Source organism: Ptychodera flava, chromosome 1, assembly GCF_041260155.1.
Source record: "Ptychodera flava strain L36383 chromosome 1, AS_Pfla_20210202, whole genome shotgun sequence".
In the NCBI taxonomy this organism is placed as follows: domain Eukaryota; kingdom Metazoa; phylum Hemichordata; class Enteropneusta; family Ptychoderidae; genus Ptychodera; species Ptychodera flava.
This window is the reverse complement of record NC_091928.1, coordinates 24,709,360-24,721,803: the sequence shown is the minus strand read 5'-3', so window position 1 is coordinate 24,721,803 and position 12,444 is coordinate 24,709,360. Positions and strand designations below refer to the sequence as shown.

The 12,444-nt window shown below is 38.7% G+C and overlaps 1 long non-coding RNA gene across 1 annotated transcript in view; it reads left to right on the top strand.

The window, feature by feature from the left end:
* The first annotated feature begins 9,620 nt into the window (after positions 1-9,620).
* The window catches only part of LOC139135256 (uncharacterized), a 69,476-nt gene continuing 66,652 nt past the window's right edge, over positions 9,621-12,444 (top strand). The window contains exon 1 of the long non-coding RNA XR_011552961.1: positions 9,621-9,704. This is a non-coding gene — a long non-coding RNA (uncharacterized lncRNA). The remainder of the gene's footprint in view (positions 9,705-12,444) is intronic.

The window sequence follows — 12,444 nt, the reverse complement described above, 5'->3', positions numbered from 1 at the left end:
TCAATGCACCATTCAATGATAAAAATCGTTCCATTTTAACGGATTTTCATCTTAGATGGATTATTTCCATTTGATTAGCAATTGATTACCATTTGCCAATGAATCTAAGTATTCTGAGTGAAAACTGTGTAAGAGAGACATGTAATAAAAACATTATAGCCCAAACTAGGGACTGTGTACCCTCGGGGCAGGAGACAATTTGCCCTCCTTACGTCGGGCAAATGGTCACCTACCCTCGGGCACATAGTCCCATGCTTGGGCTATAATGTTTTTATTACATGCCTCTCTTACTCAGTTTGCACCAAAAATATTTACGCTTATTGGCAAATTATAGACAATGCTTTATTTTCATTTTAGACGAAAAACTGTTTGAAATAGAACGATTTTCATCATCGAATGGTGCATTGATATATTAAACTACTGTTATGCGGTTGATCGATATTTTTATGCGAAATTTTCCAAAAACCGGATTTTCTTTGCAAAACATGAAATTTCAATACTTTCACATCAAAAAGTCTTAAAGTTGAAAATAGTTCCGGTTCACTTTCAGTCCAGTGATGACTATGCGGCCCGCGACGCAATCGACGAGTTACCATTGAATCCTGTGGAGCACGCGACGTTCGATATACGAGGCATGTAATAGTATATAATATTGTTCAGCAGCGAAAGCCGAGAGAATGATCAGCAAATGCAAGACCAAGAAAGTGAACTCAGTTTATGTTAATTGAAATAGCAGACGGACTGGACACTAAAAGCTTGAAGAAGTTGACATTTCTACTCGGTAAATATCAATTGTGTTATTCAGAACAGTAACTTTGCATGTTTGCAAAAACACGCTGTGCTAACTTCGTGAAACCCTGTGTGCGCAAAAAGTTCATGCATATTTTAGAAAAATACTCATCTCTACCATGCCACTTGCTCCGCAGTCGATGCATTACAGTTTAATCAACTTTTCAGAGGTGTACACTCCGAGTCTGGTGAATACTTCACATTTAATCCAAAATCAACGTACACACTTGCATTATTTCATACTTTGTTCCTTGCTGTGATCATGAAATATTCACTATTGTATAGATCTCTTTTTGTTAACCAGCAGCAGAACTTCAAGGGGCAAGAAACCTGACTAGGCTTGTTCTCGTTCAGTCAGAACAAAACAGAGTACATAAGTAACATTCCAACTTTTGGCCATACAAATTTTGACGTGGGCGCTATCCGGTTCAGGCCCCGAGAACCGGATAGTGCCCACGTCTATGAATATTCAGCGTGAACGAGGGCGATAAAACTACAAAGAATGTTTCGGATAAGGCTTGCAGGAACGCAAACAAATTATATCCTCTAAGTCCCAAATTCTACACTTGGCTCTTCTAAGTATTTCTGTGCACTCCCACTGGTCAGTCCACAAGGATGGGATTTTTCGATAGTTGAGAACGACGACACCAAACGATGAGTCCATTGTCCATTTAGTTGAAACGGATACTAGCAAAAAGTGCATGTTCTGTTGGAAAATACCAAAGTCACCACGTTTGGTCGAAAATGAAAAGAAATGCGTTGCGACACACGATAATTTCACAGTCCCTCAAGCCACGGCCATACATGAACGCGCTGGCGTATGTCCGTACGCTCTAAGCTGACATTGAATGGTATGCATTACACGTCAGCGATGAGTGCTACGCTTGCGATCGTGTCGATCGGTACGACGGTATGACATGAATCAATGGTCCAGTTCAAGTGACTTGAATGACTATATACAAAACTGTTTTGATGTTTTCTGCTCTGTTATGGACAAGGGTCTGGCATTCACAGGTGCAGAACATTTCGGCCAAGGGGACATAACACTAAAACAAAACTGACCAACTTCGCCTTTTGTAAGCGCTAGCGTTCCGGGACAATGATTCGTTCCGCCCGTACCGGGGCCCGTACCTCGATCCCAGCTTTGTACTTAGCCGGCAGTTAACTGTTTTTATCTTTTATCTAATGTAAGCCTAGTGTAGCCATGTGAGATATATATATGGTCCAATTTCGATATGTTGTAGTCTAATTTTGATATGCTGACTTATTTACTATATCAAATCACAGACAAACAGAAAACTCAACTCACTGCTAACATTGCCGGTCAACTTCAAGAATCATGCCTCAATTTTCTCAATTCTCTTCCAATAAACCCGAGACAATTTTACTGACAGTATTACACTGTCACAAACTAGTCTGTTATGATGGACTGTGTATACACTAAAGTTTTCGATTTCATAAACCAGAATTCAGATCTCTCCGTTCAAGAGACGAAGACGGTTTCTCTTACAACTCAACCAACAAGACTCAAATTATGATGATCGTTCTTTCTCGTATGTCGCTGTAGCAAGCAGCCATAGCTCTCGTACGTTGCGACGGAATAACTCTTTTTCCATTGCATGACTTGGGGTTTTCCCGTTGCAATCCATATTCGTCCGGGAAAACGAGAGCTACGACTGCACAGATGAATAGACTTTCTAGTCATATTCGGTCAGCATCAAGTACTGAAGTTTTGAAATCTTGACTAATGACCTGCTTCTCTGAGAAAGCATAGTCATGCGACAAGCGCCAGTGAAAATTTTCTTTATGCTTTGTCTGGAAAACTTACATCTCAAAACTTAAGTGATTTGCTCAGCTCACTTCTGACGATCATTTAGTTGCGTTTAGGACCCAATAAACAAAATGTTACACTTGGTGGGGGTGCCCGTGATAAGTGGAACGGCGTTTCTGTCCAATCATTGGCCATGCTTAGTTTAGGCGTCAAGTTTAAAATTCGTTGTTATCAGTGCGTACATATTGACACACACACCCACCAACTCATTAAGCTGGCAAAAGCTCTCGCAGAAATTTGTATGGGAAAAAGCTGTCATCCATGGATTGGCCAAGGTCCAATCATTTGCAAATGTGCGTGTACCTTTTTTTATCTTTACGATGACCCGCGCCACAATCCCACTCATACGGTGATCTATCGCTTGCCATGCATGTGCTATATGCAATGTGTCTCTCTGGTTGTGTTCAAGCAAAAACCTCGGTACGACATTGCCTCAACGGTCGAATTTATTGTATGTGAACCGGAACTGATTTCAATTGACTATAGTTGGTAAGTTATCGGACGGAGGACATACCGACAACTTTTAACATTTTCCAACATAATTGAATCATACTATAGGTATTTCTTTTAACTCTGTAATTCTGAAACTGTCATTGCTCCATTTGTACGGTGAAAACCATAATTCGATGTGGTTTCTTGTTCAAATATGATATGCACTGTTGCAGAACTTGAAGGCAATAAGCCCCTTTACAGTTCCGCGGACCAGCGTTCTATACCCATGATGCCTTTCGAAACTAGCGGCTTCGAGGGTACCACTTTGCGCGTATCGCCTATTCTTTAACACAGGTCTGCTATAACAAGAATCATTTTTTGCTTGTTATCCGACTTATTCTGTCGAAAAAAGTAAGCTAATTATTCATTTTGTATATGTCAATCTATTTGAAAGCTGTTGAATATAACAGTTCGCCAATTATGTACTGTTTTATGGAAATCTGGAGGAAATTGTGTCGATCTAAGTAATTTACACATACGAATGTTGATCACAATAATCGGCTGTTGCTTTTGACTAGGGATTTCACGCAGAAGTATACAATTACTGCCGTCAAATTGAATGTGGAGACTGCACTGAACATGTAAAGATTACGTACAAAAAGTGATGGTGATTATATCTGCAGACGAAATCTACATGACAAAAGTTTTAGCTAGGAGACAAATGGGTACCCCTTTCATGTAAACAAATACGTAAAACTTCATACGGACACAGCGGCAATCATTGGACCGGAAAAGAGAACACAACCAGTCCGACATTGGTTGAAGGAGACATGTCCTGAAGGTGTCTCGTGTGAGGTTTTCGTTGCAACCTCACAAATCGAATTTTGTAAAATCACGAATGCTTGTTGCATCCGCATTGAACAGAGATGTAAACACACGCAAATCCCACAAACATGTTCCAGATTTCCGTAAAATGATGCGCAATTGGCAAACTGTTGCAACAGACAGCCATAAAAACATCGACATGTAACATATACTGCGTAGCTCGCATTTTCTCACAGAATGAGTCTAAAAACACGCGAAAAATGAATCTTGATATGGTAGACCTGTGTTAAAGAATAGGCGATACGCGCAAAGTGGTACCCTCGAGGCCTTTCATTTCGCAAAGCATCATGGGAATAGAACGCTGGTCCGCGGAACTGTAAGGGGCTTATTAGCAGAGCGGTAATACGCGTGACCATAAGGCCTTCTAAAACATAATATAGTATATATCCTAGAGGAAAACGTTTTTTCTGTAGGGTCTCTGTTTCCACGGTATGACCAAAGACCCATTTATCTTTGGTATGACAAAACTGGGATCGTGTTGTCTTTCCCTTTAACTACCCGAGTCTACCCCATCGCCCTGTGTCGTCTGCGCCTTTGCTGTCGACGTCATCATTTACGGGCTTTTGCCTGCCAGAATATTTGATTATCCCTTCCTGCCAAATTTTGAGGACATTGAGTTTGACCTCCTTGACCTTCAAAGAAGACTTTTCAGTAATGACACCATTCCACAAATAACATCGCAAAAGTTATGCTAATTTGATAACGAGCAATGTCCGCGCTGAGATAGCTTTTGTTTTTAAATAATTGGAATTTAATGGGAACGGAGACATGAAAATGAATTCGAAAAGTACGTACGCAAGTGTAATCAGAACAGCACTTAAAATGATAAACCTTATAAGCTGGCAGCGACGAAAATTTCATTCGTCAGACTCATAAAGTATTACTGAACAGAGTCATTTCTGTTAAATTGCATTATGTCGAACAAAGAAACTCTAACTTTCATTGTTGTCAAGTTATCATTATTGCCGCAAGAATATAGAACGAACATTTTTTTGTGACAGTCTATAACAGCATGATTGTAGAAGAGTCATTCTGTGATTCTAGTAGTGTAAGACAAGTCTGTGATTTCAGTTCAGTTCAGTTCTGTTAATGGGACTAAAAATCATTTTTGAATTCTGATCATCCGTATCTCCATCTCTGGCATTTGTGAATGTTCGAGAGGATAACGCGATGATTTGTGTTCTGCTTTCATCTGAAGCGCGTGAGTGGTTTGTGCGCTGTATATGGGAGTTTATCCCGGAATTCGACAGAAAATATAACACGATACTGCGCAGACTCGAAGGCATCGCGTTCGATCACTGGGAAAACCTGACGTGGGCTGCAAATATAAATGGGTTTCTATGAAATAGGAAAGACACAAGAGAAACTGTTGCAAATGATTTTATTTTTAAAAATTCTCCGCCTTGTAACAAGTCAACGATTCTGCATAAAAGCGCCATAGGCTGTATCTTCTAGCTATTTTTAAGGAACTTTTGTTTGTGGTTTCCCCACACTTTCTGCATTGAATCCCTGAACCGTAACTTAAAGCCATGTATTTAGCATATTAACACAACCTATATGAGTATAATCTCCATTGTTATTGTTGAAAATTGTATTCAAGTCCGGACTAGAATGAACAATGATCACTACACACTAACACGCTGTGTTGACAAAGAAGAATACTCGAAATTTCAGCATGACAGACGGATTAGGGTCAGACACGGTAGTTGATATACTGAAGCAGAATACTGAAAAAAAACTTGCCACAAGTTACAGCTTATGTCCCTTTAACCACTTGCGTGCACTTTATCAGAACTTGAACAAGACTATAGCCATAGATTAGCTGCTCAGGTTGCTGTAGTTTGAAAAGAAATGCAGTGCATTGTGGCGAAATTTCAAATTAAAGGCGTGATACTGTCAAAAGTTGTTTGCTATGTCGCCCCGTGGAGGTCCAATCACGGTTGCACTGAGATTGGTAATAATGGAGTATTCGAATCGCAAATGACCTGCGCTTATGTTTCGGAACTGCCGCTTGGGACTGCATACTGCTACTTCAGCTTGCAAAAATAAAATTGCAGACATTGGGAATGTACATTTTGCAAACGGAATTATGACGAGAGATACATCGGTCGTTACAGCAGGTGAACCGCTAATTTGTCCATCCTAATTGCCTGTAAACAGGTACGAAATCACCACTAATAACAACGGATTTTGGTGAAACCATAATAACAAAAGAATAAACTAACTTACGTGTCTGCAGTCTTACTCATGTATGGTCCCCTGCCCCTTTTAATGCAGCAATGGCAATAATGCCCCATGGAAATTATCGGTCTTTTTGAATAGAGAATAAGTTTACGATACAAAACTGACCATATCCTATGTGCTACTAATTATCAGTACTAGTTGTTGTTTTTTAACAAACTGCTGTGAAATGTGACAGATAATTGCCAAATCTTTCCCTCACGTTTGCGCATAGTACCCTTCCAACTCTCTGCCTCTGTACCACCAGTAACCGTACCGCAGTCTGACTGACGATGCACCGTACTCTCTATCAACAAACAATCATTAGATATCATATTGATACATTCCATCGGCGCATTGGTCTTCATATAATCGAGATATAATGAGAGATGAATATCTAAAAGTATTTTGGTCGTTAATGAAATTTTTGGAGCTGCATTCAGTGTGTTAATTGTATAAATCTAAGAAAAAGAACATGTTAATTTGACGACGACGACGACGACAATGATGATGATGATGGTGGCAAACACCTATAGACACATGCATACTGCCTTTGAATCGCAATTTTTAACATTTTAACCTGTCACTTCAAGAACAAGAACGCTGTGACTCATCTCCTATAAAGCCGAGCTTTCACTTAAAATGACCATGTCTTTACCCAGCAATCTATTCCAATGATTGATTGCTAAAATACATATTTTGTATACATGTTACAGTGACAACAGTCGCAGTAAATTCTAAACAAAGCTACAATAACACCAACAAGTTGTCTTCAGCCATTGATACAACATGGCCACTTTACTGTTGATAAGCTTATTTGTTTCGGTCAGCTGACGAGACAAAACAGACCCTTCCAAAGGTTGTAGTGTAACTTGGTCTAATAAAAAATTATTCATATCACACCATCGGAACTACAATTGGATGGTGACGTAATGTCGATTTAATCTCATCTGCTTTTCTGCTTTTCTCATCTGCTTTTCTTCTTACTTGTTTATGTGAATAATTTGCAATATTGCAACATTCATCTACAGGCACCTAAAACTTTTGAGAAATTTGAAAAATGTAAAAATATAAATATCCCAAATTAGTTCAAATCGTATTATATATAATCTGTTCCCTCACATCGCCTCTGTACACACAGTCTTTTGTAAGAAAAAACATAGGGACCAAGAAACTGGTTGTAGTGTTGTTTTTTTGGTTGCTATTGTTGTTGTTGCTATTTTTGTTGTTGTTATCGTTGTTGTATATAAGTACAGGAAGAGTGTACGCAGGGCGTGAGTTGCGTTGGCTTAAATAATGATAGCGTCCTTGTGGTGTTTCTTACGACATCTACATCACTTTGAAACAACATCCACTGGGCAAAATGCTTGATATACAACAGTATATACACATTTACCCATTCTTTACATGTGTCAAATACGTTAAGTATACACGTACGTATATTAATAAAATGCAAACTAGAGTGTACACTTAAAGGGCCTATGACATGACCAACCAATCTTCATTGCATTAGCAGCCTTAACTATAAATAATGCGTGAAATAAATTCATTATTGCTGAAAACCGTATCGTTAACCATAAAATCAGGATATAACCCAATCACAGCGATCCCGCAAAAGACCCAAAGTGCTCTTTGGGCGTGCTCGCAAATACGGAAATGACGCAACCGAAGGAACGCAGTACCGCGAAGCCTAACCGACATACATAGACGTCAATAGAATTGGAAGACTATCTTGTATAAAAGTATTACCCATGCCAAACCGCTATATTGCTCAAAGATCCCAGTGATGGTGTTTCGTTACTTAGGTTTCCAAAGACCCGGGATCATTTAAGATTTGAGTGAAAAGTGCAGCGCCTGGGGCAGAACAATATCCACCACGTACCGTACCGGCAGATTGGTGTTGTGCACGCAGTGATCATGCATGCACTCACGTGTCTGCTTCCTTCGAAGGGATTCAACTGGATTCAAGGTGCGACATACTACAGGTGCAGCAAACGAACAATGCACTTTTAAAGGGGTCCTTACTATGATAAGATACATTGTGTATGACAAGCAATGTGAACTGACTAATTTTAAGTCAAGAGGGTAATTAATTAGCTGTTCATAATTTGCCCTCCCACTAAAAATTTTTCTCCTACCCTCCCGCACTCAAACTTCATTTTTACCCACTCCCCACTTATTTTTGCCTGTTTCCCCTCCCCACTGTGAATTCTTGAAGCTCTCCTGCCCTGTGGCGAAAAAAAATTGCCGATTTCCCCTGCCCTGGAAAAAATTCCCATCAAAATTTTGTCATTCCATTCCCTTGCAGACACGAAAAGTTATAAGTACTCGCCCTGTGTCCCAATCCCCAGAAACACCATGTCTCAACTTCCCCTGTCCCCGTTTTAAAAGTAGCTTTCCCTCTCCTCGTTTTTCGCCAAGCCCTGTCCCCAGGACAATCAACCGATATCTGCCCTGCCCTACAAAAAACTAAAATTTGCTCCCCTGCCACTTAAAGACATGTCCCCTGCCCGAGCAAAATTAGGATTTCCCCTGCCCTCAAAAATTGCTCCTGGAACAGCTTTTTCGATGAATAGCTCCGTTGGCTGCACTGATACTAGTTTACTGAAGCCGAATGCCATGCTCAATAAGCTTATATTTATTCAATCTGTTCCAGTGGATACCCCGGGACAGAGAAGAAAATCGACAGCTAATGAAAAATTGTCAAGAATATCATATGATATAAAGCGATTTGTTTGCGCCGTTTTTATTTGGAGAGTCCGACGGTTAGATGTGCGCATATCAGTTGATAGTTGCGATACTACATATTGTGTAACGGCCAAAACATCCTCCATATAAAGGGAACTACCGTGACTACCTTATCATAAAACTTATTTCTTAAAGTAAATAAAAGGAACCATGCGTGGGAGAGATAGGCGCCTGACTGTATTAATGTCGCCCGTCCAGTGAACAGCCAAGCACAGTTAACTTAATATTTACAAAAATGAAATTTTAACTATTTTTTAGCAAAAATTTGCATTTCATCAGAACAAAGGAACTGCAGTGCTTGCTCAATTACAGTAAAAAAATTTAAAAGCGGCCAAACAAGGTTTAAGCGTGCATCAGTGGAGATCCCTTTTTCTCATCAATACGCAGTGTTTATAATTGTTATGTCCATGGCAAGATATATTAAATTTCGATGCAAATGACATGATATCAATTACATCACAAACACATTAGATATTTCTCACGTCCCACACTTTAACAAATCTATAGCCGAACCCACTGTAATTTATATTGTTAGTATTAACTGTCGAACGCCAACCGTTGGTTCATTAAAATATGTAAAGTGGAACAACATTATGACTTAATTTTATGTTCATTGGTATGCAAATTGACCGCCGCTGTTTACCCAATCAATGGTCTCTTATTCTTAGGAAGTTACGTCGCTGATTTTGCCGGCTGCAATAATACTGGTAAAAGATTGGTCATACAAACGTGTTTAACAGTGTTGGCTTATCCAGGCCACTGATGCCCTTGTCAATTCTGACTTAAGTTTGTGATTTGGGTAAGTTGACGCATTTCAGCCACTTATATTTGTATTATGATGTGTTTTTTTTGCTCAACTGAAACCCGTCGTTCCGGTTAAGCAAAGGTTATGTATATTCTCTACTTTCCCACTTTGTAATTACGAAGTCGCTATACGTCGAGGCTAAATCGCATAAAATAACAAAAGTGTCCATTTTCCTCTCTTCAAAACCGATTTCTCGGTGCAGTGACAGCGTTTGTGATGACGACGAATATTGTAAGGTCGCTTGTCACAAAAACATAAACGTATTTATTTAATGAGTCGTCCTCTAATGTTGATCGATTTTGAAAATTTGTTAGTTTTGTTTACTTTGTCATTAATACACTTTAACAACTCTTTGCAAAATTTATTTTCTGTCATTTGCTGAAAGCCGATGGAGACTTGAATCGATTTTAATTTAGCTACGTCGAAAAAAATAGTACCTGTTGAATGTCCACGAGGCGTCACATTGTATAAATTTATATTATTTATGTTTGGTTTTAAATATAGAACCTGGTTTTGCTGCAAAATCGTGTTGAAATATTGCTTGATGTACATCTATCTCTTCGACACAAACCCTGTTTGTATAATGTCCAATTTTATTAATGGTGATTAAATTTTAATCCTGACTATAACGCAATTGTGAACAGTTATATATAGCACTGTACATCGTGTGAATACATCTTGAATTGTGTTTACAAGGCAAACTGTTTAGCAATAAGCCACATCCAACGACAATATACCTTGGGTTTTGACCAGTTCACGACATATATGCACTAGCGATATAAAATATCATGTTATTCTTAATTGTTATTCTTTATTCAATGCAAGAACCGAGGTACATGAACATTCCACATTGATTAAGGGTCATTAGCATAGAATTTTATAATCCAAACAATGCTCATTAATGTAATCTGCATATTTGAATATCATTATACCTCGCATCTTGCACTAATAGTTATTCTTAATTGGTAATGGTATCAAAAATTACAGCTACTGTCCCTTCTGATATTATCTGTCTGTTCTCTATTGTCATTAAAATATGCGTTTGTCGTAGTAATTAATTACCAGTAATAATGCATACTTAATTACACTAGTACATTGCATGAAGTTATATATTATTGTACGCGAAGACGTAAATTTATACGCGTGTATAATCATTGGCGCATATTATAAACGGTGATGTTGGCTGGCCTACCAGTAACTTTGCTTTTCTCGAGTGTACGAGATAGTATTCGACTGGTCATGCGTGGGGTTCGTGTTTATCCCGCCATCTGGACGAGTCTGAAGCTTCAATTTCGCGATCACCTTACCGTCAACGCGACAGTCTGCTGAAAGTTAATCCATCAGGTAATTCTCAGTTTAGTTTTTGATATTTACATACATGTAACGACAGACTCGGCACAAGTCTGAGGACACATCGCTTTGCAAATGCACTAGTTTAATACAAACGTAGCCAAGAAGCTTGCGTTAATATGAAAGCATTTCAACCCGGTTGTGACGATTAATCCTTCGATTTTTCTCTGCTCATTATGCAACAGTAGTGTAACACTTTCCATGGTACTCCTATTAGCGAACGGTTGTTTGGGCATCATTAAAATTATAATGACGGTTGTAATGTTATTGATATTGCTTTTTAGTGTTATTGCATACTATTATTATCTAGCACTTTTGATTTTTATTTTCCGTTTGTGTTCGTTTCTGTTTTATTGATTGATTGTTTGTTATTTGACATGTTTCTTTTGCATCGTAAATTCAACGTGTAATTTGCGCTGCAAAATGAAAAGTTGTGGAATGAGGAGATGGGAAATTAGTTAAGACGAGGTGGTCAACCATTTTCACCATCCACAAAGAGCCAAAAATAGTGATGAGCATTGTAGCTCTCTCCAGGGAACATTTTCTTAGCAGCACATTAAGAACGCTGTAAATTAATGAACACGGTCCAGGAGCGGGTTGAAAATTGATTGATGTTTTTAAAACACACTCTTTATTATGGATTCCGCCCTTTACGTTTCGCGACTGAATCCGAAGGTCTTCTTTGTCACGTTTACAAATACAAATCGATGTCGAAACCACCGTACATTTTCATTTTCTTTGGATTTCATAGGACAAGACCTGTCTTACATTGGCTTTTCTCTTTGCGATGACATACCAAGTCGATAACTTTTCTACAGTCGCATTTCGGGTCGCATTTTGACTGATTTCTTGCCTTGTACAATATCTGTTGTTTTATGAGGGTATCTTCATTTAATATTCATAAAAATACACATACTTAATATTAGCTTAATTATAATGCAAAGGACTGCGATAGCGTTATGGCGATATAACAAGATTCTTATACGCGCCAAAATATCGAAGCAAACTGCTCGCTACCGCTTGTTCAACTGTAGAGACACACAGATATCAGTATGAGCATAACTTGAGCATGAAGAAAGAAAACTGTTCGTAAACATAAAAATTAGTAATACTTTTATTGAAACAAAATACAGGCGCAAAGTTACTGGTAGTAGGCTTGTCTATCCGATTTCGTCATTGCGAGCATATTCATTTACGTTCGATGACTGCGCACTATTTTATATTTTGAAACACTTCCAAGATGCCCATTTTACCCCAAATTTTTTTACCCCAACGTTTCATTTTACTTTTATGTCACGGTTTCTTGACAAAATTTCTAATCGCATCATTCGCTAATCAATCGAGTTGCTGTACCGCAGTCACTCAATTACACCGGTATCGGAAC